At 34.8% G+C, this 15,434-nt stretch overlaps 1 pseudogene; it reads left to right on the forward strand.

Moving 5' to 3' along the window:
- Positions 1–11,529: 11,529 nt before the first annotated feature.
- LOC129516468 (NADH dehydrogenase [ubiquinone] iron-sulfur protein 3, mitochondrial-like) lies at positions 11,530–12,301 on the forward strand (annotated as a pseudogene).
- The last annotated feature ends 3,133 nt before the right edge of the window (positions 12,302–15,434 follow it).

A 15,434-nucleotide genomic window follows, 5' to 3' on the forward strand; every position in this document is an offset into this window, starting at 1 on the left:
ATTTCCATCAGCCGGATTGGAAACCCTCATAATTCACTGAACATTTGGTAGTGTATTCAGAAGAATCTTGCCTTAATGCTGGGGAATAATTAGCTATAGACTGAGCACTGTTCCAGACCTTACCAAATCTCAAATATAAGTTTCTAAAGTCTCAAACTAGTTCTTAGAATCATAAACGTGTCTAAGAACAAAGATTGAGAATATAGGATTACAAAAATATCCAGCACCCAAGAAGGTAAAATTAACAATGTCTGATATCCAATAAAAAATTATCAGGCATTCAAACAGGCAGGAAAATGCAATTCATAATGAGGAGAAAATGAGATCAATTGAAACTGACCCAGATGTTAGAATTGGCAGACAAGAACATTAAAACAGTTATTACAACTGTATTCCATATGTTCAAAAAGCTAGAGGAAAAAATGAATATTTAAGTCGTGACAGAAAAGACATAAAAATATAGCCAAGCTTCTAGAGGTGAAAACTACAGTGTCTGAGATGAAAAATGCATTGAATGTTATTAACATCAAAGTATACATTGCAGAAGAAATGATTAGTGAATTCGAAAACACAGCAAAAGAAATTATACAAAATGAAACACACAGGGAAAAATATATAATTAAAAAATTAACAACATTAGTGAGCTTTTGGACAAATTAAAAAAAGACCTTAATTATGATTGCAATCGGAAGCTTGAATTTGGCTGAGATGGGGAAAAGGAAGTGGCAGAAAAGAATATCTGAAAAATAATGACATAAAAATTTCCAGATTGATTATCCAAAAATTTTTATAGTTCCAAAAATTTCTACTAACTCCATGCACATTGCAGAAATATAGTCCATCTAAGTGAAACATTGAAGCATCAGTTACTAAATCATCTTAGCACCATTAGTTAATGATTTGAACACTGAGTGCTTCAGATACTAACTTTATCCTGATAGTTTCTAAGGAGCAGTTAAAAGCTTTATAATAAGTAGACAGTAACATTAAGATTATAATTAACATTTTGGACACATAATTATATCTGTAAAAATGTTACCAGTCTTTATTAAAAGTAGAATATTTGATTTAGGATATTTCAGAATAAGTATTGATTATATAATTTTTTTGAAAAAAGTAAATCACAATTAAATTGGACCAAAGCAGTGATAAAGAGAAAACCTTAAAAGTAGACAGAGGGAAAAACACATTATGTTCAGGAGAACAAAGATAGTTTGCCAGAAACAAAGCAAACAACAAAGCAGCTGTGAAGGGAAGGTGACAGTGGAGTAGGACCCTAGGCTCACCTTGTTTCATGAATACAATTGGCTTGGAAAGTGAGAGAGGGTCCAAATTTTGTGAGTTCTTGCAACCAGCATGGCTTAAAGCTTGGAGTTTTAAAGGTCAGCATGCCTGCCTCTGGGAGAACTCAGAGGACATTGCAGCTGCTCTTGGAGAAAAGACAGGGCAAACTGTGTGAGACATACAGTGTGGAAACAGTGAGCTGAAGATCATTGGAGCACACATATTAGTTGATCATTGTGGAGCATGTCCCAGAAAGGCAGAGTTCACAGACAGACCCCACTGGGAACAACAAATGAAATGACACCAGTGCCATTTCCCTCCCTTACCCCTCAGCATAAGCACAAAGACACTTGCAGGGACCAGTGCAGCACAGACACTGGCTACCTAACTTGCCTATACCAAGTCACCGCCCCCCGCCCCCCTATCCTGTGTTCCAAAAGAACTGCCCTTCCTACTCATAGTTGCTTCAGCCCCAGTGCAGTGGGCCCCCTCCCTGGGAGACTGACCCAAACCCCTGCCAACACTGCGTCTCCCCACCTGGGAGTTTTGTGAAGCCTCAGTTCCAGTGGCTGCAGTGACAGGTCTCATTTCACAAGCAAATCAGAGTATACCTAGTTAAAACTTGCCATATTCAGGCCAGGGACCAAACACTCCCAACAATAGGTAAAGTCATCTGCAAATGACTGCCCTGAAGGATAAAGGGGCCAGGAGAAAACAGAGCACATGCAACACACATTGGAGATACTCCTAGAAGCACCAGGCCTTGGGGAACAGGGGAGACTACACAGTAGGGCACTGCAGGACTTCTTCATCATAAAGCCATTACCTTCAAGAACAGGAGATGTAGCCGTCTTTCCTAAAACAGAGAAACAGGCAAAGAGACTTAGATAAAATGAAAAGACAGAGGAATTTATTCTGAATGAAAGAAAAAGACAAGGATGCAGCCAGAGATATAGGCAAAACAGATGTAACTGACATGACTGATGGAAAATTTAAAGGAATGATCATAAGGAAATTCACTAGATTTGAGAAAAGAGTGGAGGACATTAGTGAGACCATTAACACAGAGATAAGGGATAATAAGATGGCAGAGGGCTTAATATACAAAAAAAGAAGCATACTTTCTCCAAAGTAATCAAACTGAACAAAAGAGAGAAAAAATAATTATGCAAAACACGAATAGACTTAGGGAACTCAGTGACTCCATCAAGCATAATAACATTCATATTATAGGAGAAAAGGAGGTAGAGAATTCATTTGAAGAGACAATTTCTGAAAATTTTCATCATCTGGAGGAGGAAACAGATATGCAGATCCAGGAGGCACAGAGAACCCCCAACAAAAATCAAGAAAAGCCCATGTATACCAAGACATATTGTAATTAAAATGGTGAAATATAGTGATAAGAAATATTAAAAGCAGCAAGATGAAAGAAGAGAGTTACATATGAAGAAATCCTCCCCCCTCCCCTACTTAAGCTATTAGCCGATTTTGGCAGAAACTTTCTAAGCCAGAAAGGAGTGGCATGATATATTCAAAATGTTGAATGGGAAAAACCTGCAGGCACAAATACTCTATCCAGCAAGGCTATCATTCAGAACAGAAAGACAGATAAAGTTTCCCAGACAAACAAAAACTAAAGGAGTTCAGGAACACTAAACCAGCCTTGCAAGAAATATTGAAGGGATAGAAAGGAACGACCAAAAATGACAGTATGAAGCTAGGAAACACAAAAGCAAAAAGATGAATATTTCTGTAAAAAATCCATCAAGGAATTCACAAAATAAAAAGATATAAATTATGACACCATATACATAAAGTGAGGTGAAGAGAGGAGCAAAGAATGGGCTCAAACTTAAATGACCATCAACTTAATATAGACCACTTTGTGCAGATGTTTCATACAAACCTAATGGTAACCACAAAGCAATAAAATAGTTAAATAACATCTTTAAAGAAATTAAAAAAATAAAAAAACAGAAAGCTTCTCAGCCTAGAAACTATATATCTAGCAAAATATCTTTAATAATAAAGCCAAAACAAAGACAACAGAAGCAAAAGGATGTTTAAATCTTTGTTGGGATCCCTGGATGGCTCAGCAGTTGAGTGTCTGTCTTTGGCTCAGGGCATGATCCCGGGATCCTGGATCAAGTTCCACGTTGGGCTCCCTGTGAGGAGCCTGCTTCTCCCTCTATCTATGTCTCTGCCCTCTCTCTGTGGCTCTCATGAACAAATAAATAATATCTTAAAAATAATAAAAATTAAAATTTTGTCAACAGCAGTCTGAATTATAAGAAATGTTAAAGAAGTTTTTTTTAGGAAAATAAGAAATTTTCTTTTTATTTAAGTTCATTTTAAAGATATTGAATGATTAAAGAAAACATAATAACACTGTATTTGTGAAAGTTATGAAAAATGTATAAGTAAACATATGACAATAATAGTGTAAAGGTCAGGAGAGAAAAAAATGGAATTAAATCATTGTAAGTTTCTTATAACATATATGACATATTGTGTGAAGTCAGATGGTAAAGCTTGAGACATATAAAATAAACTGTAACAGAACCACTAAAGTAACACAACAGTTACAGTATATAGAAGAAACAAAATAAAATTAACCAGGAAAAATATTAAGCTAAAAGAAAGCACAGTACTAAAAAAGAGGAGGGGGGATGGTTAAAAAGGCTATAGAGGAGGCAAAAAGGAACATGGAACAGATGGGACAAACAAAATAAACAAGAAATTTTTAGATTTAATTCTAACCATATAAGCGTTATGTTAAATGTAAATAGGATAAAAATAACATATATTGCCAGATTGGATAAAAAGGCAAGACCCAATTACATACGCCTATGAGAAATTTGTGTTAAATAATAAGTACACATGCATCAATACTAAAAGGATGAAAAATTACATGTCATACTAACATTAATCAAAGGAAAGTTGGAGTAGCTATATTGATATTGCAGGCTGAAGAATATTACCAGGGATTAAAGAAGTTCATTTCAGAGTGTTAATGGGATGACCTAACAAACCTAAATGTTTATGTAACTAGTTATAGATCTTCAAAATATATGATACTAAAATTGAAGAACGTCCAGGAGAAATGGAAAAATCCGTAACTACAAACTACAACAATAGTCAGAGATTTTAATATTCTCATCTCAATAATAGAAAAGTAGATGGAAATCAATAATCCTATGTAGGACTTGAACAACAGTATTAAACCTATTAACTTAATTGATACAATAGAATATTCTATCAAAACCAGAAAAACATATACTCTATTTTTATTTTCATAGAAAATTTGCAAAATAACCTATATCCTAGGCTATAAAACAAGTCTCAATAGATTTAGAGATTCAAGTTAGATATTCTCTGAACAAAATGAAATCAGACATTATTAACAAAAATTTCTGGAAAATTTCAGATATTTGGAAACTATATAACATACTTGTAAATAATTCATATCTCAAATCTATTTTAAACTAAATAGTTCTTTTGGGGTGCCTGGGTGGCTAGCGTTTGAGCGTCTGTCTTCAGCTCAGGGCATGATCCTGGATCCAGGAATGGAGTCCCACACTGGGCTCCCTGTGAGGAGCCTGCTTCTCCCTCTGTCTATGTCTCTACCCTCTTTCTGTGTCTTTCATGAATAAATAAATAAAATCTTAAAAAAAATAGTTTTTTAAAGGTATCAAAATATATGGGATATTGCATATTTAGCACTTAAAGGAAAATTTGTGGCACAAAATGCATGTATTATGTGAAAAAAAATTGTCTCAAATTGATGGTTACAGGTTCTACCTTAAGAGTGTAGAAAACAGGGCAGCCTGGGTGGCTCAGCGGTTTAGCGCTGTCTTCAGCCCAGGGCCTGATCCTGGAGACCCAGGATGGAGTCCCACATCAGTCTCCCTGCATGGAGCCTGCTTCTCCCTCTGCCTGTGTCTCTGCCTCTCTGCCTTTCTCCCTCTCTCTCTGTGTCTCTCATGAATAAATAAATAAAATATTATTTTTTAAAAAAGTGTAGAAAACAAAGTACAAATGATGCCCACTATAAGCAGAAGAAAGGAAATCATAAACACCACAGGAAAATACAATAGAATAAGAAATAATTTTAAAACAGAGAAAATATGACGCTGAAAGATAGTTCTTTGTAAAATTTAAAAAATAAAAAAAATAAATGTCTAGCCAGAGTAGTAAAAAAAAAAAAAAAAAAAAAGAAAGAAAGAAAAGGTAGAAGAAACAAAGTACTCAAACCAGAAATGAGATAAATAACATTACTAGAGTTTCCATGAATATCCAAAGCATAATCAGGGATAGTATAAACAACTTTATGAAAATAAATTTGACAAAAACAATGAAGTGAATAAAGTCTTGGAAAAAGGAAGAAAACTCCTGAACTGAATGCGTTTACTGGTGAGTTAAAACAACAACAAAAAAAGGAAGATATAATTATTTTTTAAAGGTTTTATTTATTCATGAGACACACACACACACAGAGAGAGAGAGAGAGAGAGAGAGAGAGAGAGAGAGAGAGGCAGAGACACAGGCAGAGGGAGAAGTAGGCTCCGTGCAGGGAGCCCGACGTTGGACTCGATCCTGGGTCTCCAGGATCAGGCCCTGGGCTGAAGGTGGCGCTAAGTCGCTGAGCCACCGGGGCTGCCTGGAAGATATAATTCTAATTCTACACACAATTTTCCAGAAAGTTGTAAAGAAAAGAATACTTTCCAACTCATTCTATGAGGCTAGCGTTAACACTGCTATCAAAAGATGGCAAGAAATATCCCTTATAAACATGATACAAAATTCATCACAAAATTTTAGGGAATAAATCCATAAATATATAAAGTGCAGCTTATTCCAGGAATGCATAAATAATTTACCATTCAATAATCAAATAATATCATTGAATACATTAACAAACTAAAAAATGAGACTTTCAGTATATAAACCATATCCTCTAGGTTTTATTGTACTTTCTCCTCCAGGAGAAGGTTGGAGTTGGATTCTAGTTATATGTCTGGAAGTAATGAGCAGCGGTAAAAATGGGACACTAGCAGAATTGCCCTGTCCTTGTAAGGTAAATGCTTTAGGCATTCACTACAAAGACCTCAAACAAGGCAAGAAGAAACTAGTTGCTTCCTCAGACAAGAGAATCTCCATAGAATTTAGTGGTTCACAGTGAACTATTTTATGTAACCTAATCTTATAAATTTATTCTAATTCTCAGTTTACTGACTCCCCAATCTGCTTCCTAAGATCAATGAATATGTTCGCAAGTATTATTAATATATTATTTTGCTAACTCATTTTGCTTTCTCAAGCTTTTGCTACAAGTGATAAAGACTTATTCAATGGGGGCTTGAAGAATTAGGGTTTTGATCTTTTTGTTCTCATTCTTTAGGCCCTGCAAGTCAGTTACAAAAAGGAAAGCTGACAGGACAGTTCTAGAATTTCATAATCAACATTTTATTTAATTGTAGCAGCTATTTAATCAAGACCTAAACTGGGCACAAGAGAACACATAACAACAAGGCACTGTTTTGCCACCACGTGTCAGGGACTGTTAGAGAACTATTCTCTGATTGTGGGTTGTTTACTCACTGTGTTCAGATCCATGCATTTCAAATAACCCATCTTGGATTCTTATCATGGAATGTCTACTACCTCAATCATTTCCAGGGCCAATATTCTTTCAGTCATTTTTATAGTTTAAAAAAATGGAAATGTGCTGATCAGTTTAAGAAAAAAAAATAGAATTCATTAAAGAATATTAGAATTTGACATGATAAACAGGATCATTGGAGGAAACAAAACTTGAGGTTAAACTTGTAGATAAATGTATAAAAATATACTGCAAAATTCACCTCATAGAAAAATCTATTCTGGGCTTCCTCTCAAAATGAAATGGTAAAGAAAAAAAAATCAACTTTACTATGATGCTGTTGTCTCTCATTATTCCCCATACTGATGCCACTTTTGCATGAGGAATATAATCTTGCTACTACTACCATTCCTCAAGTCTGGATTAAAAATTTCAGTTTTCCTGAGTAGAACATGACTTATGGTATGCTGATTTTTTAAAACACAAGCAAGATATATGAAGATGGTTGGTGCCCAAGAATATGCAATGTTTTCCCCAACAGCTAGTTTGCTTCACCTATTTCTTCATGTATAAGTAGGGCTTATTTATAATATTTATATTCCTAATTTAGTACATATACTGTATGATGTAGGATCATGACAAAAATAGAGGATGGATTATCACCTACAGATACTGTATTCTGAGCTACAGATAATATGTATTTGGACTCTGTGTTGCTCCCCCCCCTTTTTTTTAAGATTTTATTTATTTATTCATGAGAGACAGAAAGAGAGAGAGAGAGTGAGAGAGAAAGAGAGAGAGGTAGAGGCACAGGCAGAGGGAGAAGCAGGCTCCATGCAGGGAGCCCAACGTGGGACTCAATTGCAGGTCTCCAGGATCAGGCCCTGGGCTGAAGGCGGGGCTAAACCGCTGAGCCACCCGGGCTGCCCTGTTGCTTCCCTTTTGACGGTGTGAGAAGATACTTTTAGCTGTCTGAAACTTGAAAGTATTACGTTATATGAAGGTCTTTACAGTAAAATGATTATGAAAACTAGAGGCATGTAACTATTGAGTTATCAAAAGATTGGATCTATTCAGGATATCTGTCATACATATTGTGGCCAGCTAGTTCTGAACTACCCTCTTACTTAGGAAAAACTTTATTATGTGACTTTTGGTGAATGGGGAGCAGATAATCTCCCATTCCCTGCAGCTAAACTTTTAGACACATAATTTAGGCTAAGTCAATCATATATTCCCAGAGGGACTTTGAAATTTGAGAGTGCTCCAAAGAGAGAGCGATTTAGAATTTATTCACAGTGGCAGAGATGGAGTTGAGATTTTGTTGATCACAGCAGGGGATGTCATCATTGGGTTTTAATGAAGATTTAATAAGTTGATGTATATAAACTGGTTTGAATAATTCACAGGGCATATCCTAGGTAAGTGTTTTTTATTAATAAATAAGAGGCCATTTCAGGACTTGCCAAAATTGGACTTAAGAGCGTTTAACTAGTCCAGGAATTCAGAATTAAAATCCTTCCTTGGTATAGTAATTTTTAGGCTTTTGTAATTTAGTTTGTATTTCCTTAGGTATGAAATAAATATTTTATTAAATTGGATGTTTACATGAATCAAATGACTCCATATAACTTCCAATCGGTGTAACTCATTTACCCTTACAAAAGTTACCATGTGACTACTTTTTGTGTTTTTGGAGTATATTTGCAAAAAACAACATAGAACTAGTGCAGCAAATAGTTAACTTGACTCCATTAATCCTCTTATTGGGAAGAAAAGGAGAACTAGTGTGCGGTATTGCCTAAGCACAAAGCCAAATGCAGTAAGTGGAAGGCTAGCTATCCAAGGTAGCAGATCTGTTCATTTCACCATATCGAGCTTTTGAGCTACTTGGAGACAGTCCTGAAGTGTTGTGTAATGTTTCAGAAAGTCCAGTATGAGGAGTGCTGTTTGCATAGTATATACCATCTACTGCTTTGCATTTTGCTCTTAGAGTTTCTGGAATTAGTATTCTTGAGTACTGCCAAACTGCAGTGTCAGTGAAGATAAATATATTTTATTTGTCTTCTCTCTGTAAATATGAGAATTATAAGTGTTTGTTTTTACTTTTTCTTATATTTATGATAGAAAAAATAGTATAATATAACTGGATAAATTCTAAAATTGATCTCAATTTTTATACTAATAGTCTTCATTTTATACATAAGGAAGCTGAAATCTAGTAATTCTAATAATTTGTCCAAGGTCAGATATATAATAAATGGCAGAAGTGGATGAAATCTGCATTTTGATAACACAGGTAATGTGCTTTTCACAATAGTCAGTCATTAAGCTGCCTTCTAACAGGCACTTAATAGCTGACTAATGATCATCACAAAAGAAGAGAATTTCAACAAGTCATCTGATTCCTAATTCTACCTTTTGATTAAGAAGAACTATCATTTTGCAGGAAAAACAACAGCACTATAGGCAAAGTTCATCAAGCCCCTATACCTCTTCTTTTTCAATGTTAACATAGACATATTATGAAAATGATCAACCTAATTAGTGTCTTCTCATTGTTGCCAAAGTCAGGTGTGGTGAACAACCCATATAGACTTGGACACTAGGATGAGTCCAGCTATAATGAGCACACCTAATTCATGTTACATCAACAGATCGGGAGCTATTGCTTTCCAATAAAGCACAACTAAAACAAACATTTATATTTTCAAATATTACAAATTTCAAAAATTGTATAATGTGCTTTTTTGTAAATTGTAACTATTTATTCAGTATTGTTGATCTAAAAAGCAATTGCCATATTAGGGCAAGATTTATTACAAATTTTAACAATTTTAACAATTTAAGTATATTGTGAATAATAATTTTATTCCTGACATTTTTTTTAACATTTTGGAATTATCTACTCATAAATATGTAATTCAGGAATTATATCCCACTTCCATCAGTTTCTTGTGACTCAACTTTTTTATATTTCTAAGCTTGGAATCTTGAATAGAATTCATAATTTTCAACTTTATCAGATAAACATCTGTTTGTAAGTTTATACAAATTCTAGAATATAAGAAAAGAAGCATGGAGATCTGAAGGTTCTTTCTTTTTTTTTTTTTTTTTGCTATTATCTAAAGGCACGATACTATAATAACTTCTTATTCTATTCCAATTAAAAATAATCAGAAGACAGTTTTTAAAAATTATTCTATCAATAATTTATAATTGATGTGAATTTGACAACTCCTTCATTGTCTCAAGTCTCTTCAGCCCTATACCAATTAAGACATCAGAGCAAACTGCAGTATTATTATTATAATCTTCTCTGAATATTTCACCTATTTGCCTTAAGTGAAACTAGATAATTCATATCATTTTTTTCTACAGTGGAGGCTGTTTGCTGTATCATATTTCAATAACCAGAGTTCGTAACTGTATTCAAAGTCCCTCATGACCTCCAAACCTCTTCCAGTCCATTACTCTCCTTCCCTCCAGTCAAATACCATTCTCATTTAAACATGTTTAATCCAGCTATGTCTCAAATATCCTTTCATTTCTTTCTCTCACTTTACATGCCCATGGCAACTGCTTTCAGGTTGTCCTGTTTTTGTCTTCTATTGCACCCAGTTTACAACAACAACGAGACATGGATCTGCAAAATCTCTCCGCCTTCCTTCTCTGAATCTACACAATGGTGATTGAGTGCTGGTAGGAATACTGATCACATACACATATATTCGTAACTCAACAGTTTATGGTTCTCTCCATTAAAAAAAATGCTTTTCTGTCATCAGCTTCCTCTCCATTCTCCAGAGTAATATTTCATATCTTCTGTATTCTTAAACTTCTGCTCTACAACCTACATCCCTCCCTTTTCTTCACAGGTAACACAACACTTACTGAGGTCATAAAGACTTCAGAAGTTATCATTTAATATCTCCCTCACCTTTCTTCCACTTATAAGTTATTTGTACCTATTCCCATCAATTCCTATGGGGTCATGCTACAAGGAAAGTGAAAATATAGCCTATTGCATCAAACCTTTACTATGTGGTTGTCAGAGTTCTAAGATTTTTTTTTCTCATTAGCCCTTCACATAAAAACTATAATTTATTATTACTTTCATTTTGCATGTGAGGGAACTGAGGTACAGAAAAATTGAATAACTAGTTCATATCACTCAGCTAAAGTTTTTACTTTTTATTTTTTATTTTTATTTTTTTAACCAGGATTGTACCAAGTTCTCTTAAACAGATTCAACACTATACTGTGACTCTTCTTACTAAAACTAACTCTTCTATCTCTCCTACTCTATATCTAATATTTTCCTATATTTTCATGGGTTTTATCTTTTTAAAAAGTATATTAATGTCTTAATGTTTCATGACATCTTAGGATTCAGTTCCTTTAATAAATATCAATATGCTATGTTTTAAAGTAGATGATATTTGACAATTAGTCAAATAATGCAAATTTATTTTATCAAATAAAAAGCATAAATTAATTGAAACATAAACCTGACTTTTGTTGTTGTTGTTGTTTTGTTGCTTATTCATTTGTTTGTTTTTTGGTAAGTATGAAAAGATAATAGTAACCTTTAATATGTGCTAGGGTGGAACAGTGTAAGACTGGAATCTAGAGGGACCATGGTGGTGGTGGCTGTGGTAAGGGGCTGGTGGCAGGGGGCTCACGGGGTCCGTGGTGCTGGCCAGGGTGGCTGGGCGACCCCTCGGTGCTGCTTCTGCCTGTGAGGAGGGAAAGCACCCCACTGTCAGACCACGGAATGATGTGGCCCACAAGCAGCTCTCAGCATTTGGAGAGTATGTGGCTGAAATCCTACCCAAGTATGTCCAACAAGTTCAGGTGTTCTGCTTCAATGAGTTAGAGATCTGTATCCATCCTGATGGGGTCATCCCAGTGCTGACTTTCCTCAGGGATCACACCAGTGCACAATTCCAATCCTTGGCTGACTTGACAGCAGTGGACATCCCCACCTGACAGAACCATTTTGAGATTGTTTACAACCTGCTTTCTCTGTGTTTCAACTCTTGGATCCGTGTGAAGACTTATATAGATGAGCTGACACCCATTGAGTTCACTGTTTCTGTGTATAAGGCAGCTAACTGGTATGTGAGAGAGATCTGGGACATGTTTGGAGTCTTCTTTGCTAACCACCCTGACCTAAGAAGGACCCTGACAGGCTATGGCTTTGAAGGACATCCTTTCCGGACTTTCCAGTGTCTGGCTGCGTTACAGTATGATGATGAAGTGAAGCGGGTGGTGGCCGAGCCCATCCAGTTGGCCCAGGAGTTCCCCAAGTTTGACCTGAACAGCTCGTGGGAGGCCTTCCCTGCCTATCGACAGCTCCCTGAGAGTCTCAAGCTTGAAGCCGGAGACAAGAAACCTGAAACCAAGTAGCTTCAGGTAAGGCATGTGGATACTAGAGTGTTTGACCTCTAACTGAGCATCCCTGTAAATAAAACCTGTAGACCAACCAATCAATCAATCAATCAATCAATCAATAAGACTTGAATCTAGATATTTTAATTTTAAGGCAATTATTCACAGTGCAGATGATATTTTAAAAGTCATATAAACACACATATATAAATAAATTTAAAATCACATGAGCATTATTATTTCAAAAACATTTAAAATTTTTTTAAAATTTTTATTTGCATTTATTCTATGCAGAATTTACTCCCGGGCCATAAGTTTTTGTTTCTTCAGTTTCTTCTGGGATATCTTTTTCTTCTGTGCAACCTCCTCTTCTGGTTTAGGAACAATCTGTTCTTTTTCAGTAGAATCATTTCGTTGTCACAGGGAGAGCTCATGTATGGGTTAATCTGACCAAGAGCCCTGTAAATTCTATGTCACATCTTGGGGGCTTTGTTCACCTGTATGTGCTCAATGACCAGAGACTCTACATCTAAACTCTTAAGTTCAGCATTACTCTCTGCATTTTTAAGCATGTGCAATAAAAATTCAGCACTCTTCTTGGGTCACCCACCCTGTGTCCAGCCCCACTGTTTGGCCTGTGCACACCTACCAACTCCACCATTGTAGTGACAGACTGGCACACACTGTTTCTGCAAAGTGACATCTTTCAGATACTTGGTGGTTTTTCGGATATGCATACCCTTGATAGCCTGGGCAGTTTCACGTGTGTTCTTAAAGTGAACACGAAGATTTGAACCTCTCGATTTGCATGATTTTGTAGGGTTTTCTGGGTCCAGAAAGTAGCGAACCATTTTTGAGGTCACCTCAGGCCCCACGGGGGAGATTATTTCAAAAACATTTTATCCATCCTCTACCCTCTTCCCTCTGGCAACTGAGAGTTTGTTTTCTTTATTTGTGAGTCTGTTTCTGCCTTTTGTTTATTTCTTTGTTTTGTTTCTTAAATTCCATATATGAGTGAAATCATATGGTATTTGTCTTTCTCTGACTGGCTTATTTCACTTAGCATAATATCATCTAGGGTCATCCATTTTGTTGCAAATGGCAATATCTCTTTCTCTTTTATGGCTAAGTAATGTTCCATTGTACATATATACCACACCTTCTTTATCCATTCATAAATCATTATGGCTGAGTTTAAAATCCTTTATACTAACATTCCTAATCCCGACTTCCTCTTTGCCTCCTCTTTGGGTAGACATCTATTAAAAGGAATTTATCATTCAATATGATTTTCTAAGCATTTCTATAATATAACTTTGTCCAAAAAGAAATGTTGGGATAATCTGTTAAAGACCCTAAACTCTAGATATTCCTATTTAATTTGCTGTGTTTAAAAAATGATGTCATAGTATCAATGGATATAATTAACTATTTGATTTCAGCAAAGCATTACATAATATAAACTTATTTGGCCATTTTCATTTTGAAGTTATTTAAATAATCTATTTTTTGAATAGTGTAAATAATAGTTCTCAAATATTGTCCTTATACATACTTTGATTATCTTTGTGATTAATTAGAGAGGGGAGGTAATTATTTTGTAAATCTCATCACTGGAGGCTATAAGAAGAAATGTTGAACAGATTTTTAAATTCATGTCACTACAAGAGTGATTTTATTTTAAATCAGAGTTAACAAATGGCTAATATATTTTCTGTTTTATAATTCTGTATCTATTTTAAAATAAACTTCAGGAAAATAATAGTCCCATTCTATTATCAGAACCAAATAAGAGAGTGCATGCAGAATAGAAGAGTCCTAAAAAATAGTTTTTATAAGAGGAAATCAAAATATAAATAAAAAATTATTTTAAGACAAGTGAAAAATGTAAACACAACATATCAAAACTTATGAGATGTAACAAAAGAAGTCCAAAGAGAAAAGTTTAAGGCTATAAATACATACATTAAGAAAAAAGAAACATCTCAATTTACTACCCAACATTATGCCTCAAAATCTAGAGAAAGAACAAATTAACCCCAAAGTTAACAGAAGGAAGGAAATAATAAAGACTATGGCAGAAGTAAATGGAATAGAAAATGGGGAAGATTAATGAAACTAAGAGTTGGTTCTTTGGAAAGATAAACAAAGTTGGCAAACTTTTAGCCAGACTAATCATGAAAAAAAGAGAGAGGTTGAATTAGGAAAAAATAGAAAATCTGAACAGACCAATAATAAGTAAGGAGATTAAAAAAATAATCAAAAGCCTCTCACCAAAGAAAAATTCATGATCAGATTGCTTCTTAGATTAATTCTACTGAACATTTAAAGAACAGCAAATGCTAATTCTCAAACTCTTTCCAAAACATGAAGAGGGAAAAACACAGCTAAACTCATTTTATGAGGCCAGCAGTTACCTGGTACCAGAGCCAGATAGTGACACTCCAAGAAAAGAAAAATCACAATCCAATATCCCTGATGATTATAGGTGAAAAAGTTCCCAGTAAAATATTAGCTAACTAAATTTAACAGCACATTAGAAGTATCATACTTTATGATCCAGTGGAATCCGTCCCTGGGATACAAGGATGGTTCAACACAAGAAAATCAATCAATAAATATATCACATTAATAGAATGAAATATAAAGTCCATATAATCATGTTGAGAGATGCAGAAAAAACATTTCACAAAATGCAGCATCTTTTCATGATAAAAACTTGCAACAAATTGGGTATAGAAAGAATGTACCTCAACATAAGAAAGGTCATGTATGACAAACCCACAGCTAGTGTCATATTTAATCCTGAAGGGTTAAAAGCTCTTGTAAGATCAGGAACAAGACAAGGGTACCCTTTCTCACCAATTTTATTCAGTATAGTAATGGAAGTCCTAGTCAGAGCAATGAGGCAAGAAAAAGAAATAAAAGGCATCAATATTGGAAAGGAAAGGTAAAATTGTCTGTTTTTAGGTGACATGATTTTATATGGCAAGTCCTAGACTCCACCAAAAACTTAGAACTAATTAATAGTATTAAGTAAAGTTGCAGAGCATAAAATCAATATTCAGAAACTAGTTGCATTTCTATACCTAACAACCAAATATCTAAAAAACAAATTAAGGGATTCACAATAGTCTTCTTTCTGCTTTTC

The sequence above is a fragment of the Nyctereutes procyonoides genome, unplaced genomic scaffold (genome assembly GCF_905146905.1).
Source record: "Nyctereutes procyonoides isolate TBG_1078 unplaced genomic scaffold, NYPRO_anot_genome, whole genome shotgun sequence".
Taxonomy (NCBI): Eukaryota; Metazoa; Chordata; class Mammalia; order Carnivora; family Canidae; genus Nyctereutes; species Nyctereutes procyonoides.